The sequence below is a fragment of the Limulus polyphemus genome, unplaced genomic scaffold (assembly GCF_000517525.1).
Source record: "Limulus polyphemus unplaced genomic scaffold, Limulus_polyphemus-2.1.2 Scaffold8088, whole genome shotgun sequence".
Lineage (NCBI taxonomy): Eukaryota > Metazoa > Arthropoda > Merostomata > Xiphosura > Limulidae > Limulus > Limulus polyphemus.
Genome location: NW_013673698.1, coordinates 15,865 through 17,477, shown reverse-complemented (window position 1 = coordinate 17,477; position 1,613 = coordinate 15,865). Strand labels below are relative to the sequence as shown.

The 1,613-nt window shown below is 33.9% G+C and overlaps 1 long non-coding RNA gene across 1 annotated transcript in view; it reads right to left on the bottom strand.

Annotated features, from left to right (window-relative positions):
* LOC111083072 overlaps positions 1 to 1,613 on the bottom strand; it is a 7,110-nt gene that overhangs the window by 4,703 nt on the left and 794 nt on the right. The window lies entirely within an intron of this gene.

The window sequence follows — 1,613 nt, the reverse complement described above, 5'->3', positions numbered from 1 at the left end:
CTCGACAAGGTTTTTAAATCATCACAATTGCTAATGACGACATGGTTAAATGCTGTATTAAAGAGGAAAATCTATCTTAACCTAACTGTTAGATTTCGATGTTTTCTGAAAGCTCGTATTACCGTGACTACTTAGTAACTATCCCCTTCCCCCACGGTCAGAATAGAGGATTTTCAAGAAAATCCATACCAACTTTCTGTACCAATTCTAGACTTTCATTCGTTAAACGTGTTCTGGTTCGGCATAAACATCTAGCAGTATGATTAGTCAGTACAGCAAACCTAACAGCCAGAACAGCCGAGAGAATAATGCCATTAAAATAAACAGACTTAACATATCAGTTTTAGGTGGTTTTTATCGCTCCATTATTCCCTTCTTTTTTTAAAAAACCATTTATTTACATGTACTTGATGTGATTTTACCCTTACAGTAATAGTTCCTTCACTGCAATAGTTCACGTACAAAGTTAAATTAGTTTCAAGGTCTATTTTTACTGATTTTTAAACACACGTCGTTCTCTTCCTCTGTACAGATTAGAGGTATCCCAAACTCACTCAGGTTTTTGTCCTCCTCTGTATAGACTAAATATATCTGAACACACCTCGTTCTCCTGCACTGTACAAACTAGATATCCCAATACACGTCGTTGTCTTTCACTGTACAAACTAAATATATTCCAAAAGAAAAAGAAAACCATAGAATATCTTATTTTTAAAACGAAATGGAAAAATACAAAACCGATTATTGAATAAAACGTAAAATATTCCCTCTGATTTATTTTTCAAACTAAAAATGTGAAACACAAACACTGAAATATACAGATTTCAGGTTCTACAACTCACTGTTACTTTCTTATAAGCTTCAGTATAGTAGCAACTAAGTTAGAGCCAAACCGGACCAGTAGAGGGACTCTGTTAAGGAGATATTTTAACAGAAATAACACTGTGTTGTAATATACGATTACCTCTAACTTGTTTAGTTGCATGTCACTGATGCTATTTCATAGGAACTTCAAAATGATTACACGTTATGTGTAAAACTTCAGACTAGGAAATAACGAATTGTTCCATAAACAGGAAGCAAATTGAAACACACAAGATAAATTAATCATTTCTACTCTAAACGTTGGAGTAAACGAGCAATTTTAAGCCCTGAAATAAAGCTGGTGTTAAGGCAAGAGATGGTAAATAACGAATTGTTCCATAAACAGGAAGCAAATTGAAACACACAAGATAAACTTAATCATTTCTACTCTAAACGTTGGAGTAAACGAGCAATTTTAAGCCCTGAAATAAAGCTGGTATTAAGGCAAGAGATGGTAAATACGACTCGGTAGAATGATAAACGTGAAACGTTCAAATTCTAGAAAACACGACGCTCCAAGAGCTCCACAAACAATTCCTCAAGCTTATCGAATACAATGAGAAATATTTATATTCTTATTCCTATCTGACTTTAACAAGAAATTACTTAAATCTGGCTTTCTATGTAGTGGGGATTAACGTAAAATGATCGTACAAACAAGCCAAATCTGGATTTCAACACACTGAGGAATAACGGTTTATTTGTTTGTTTGTTTGAAGTTAAGCACAAAGCTACACAATGGGTCATCT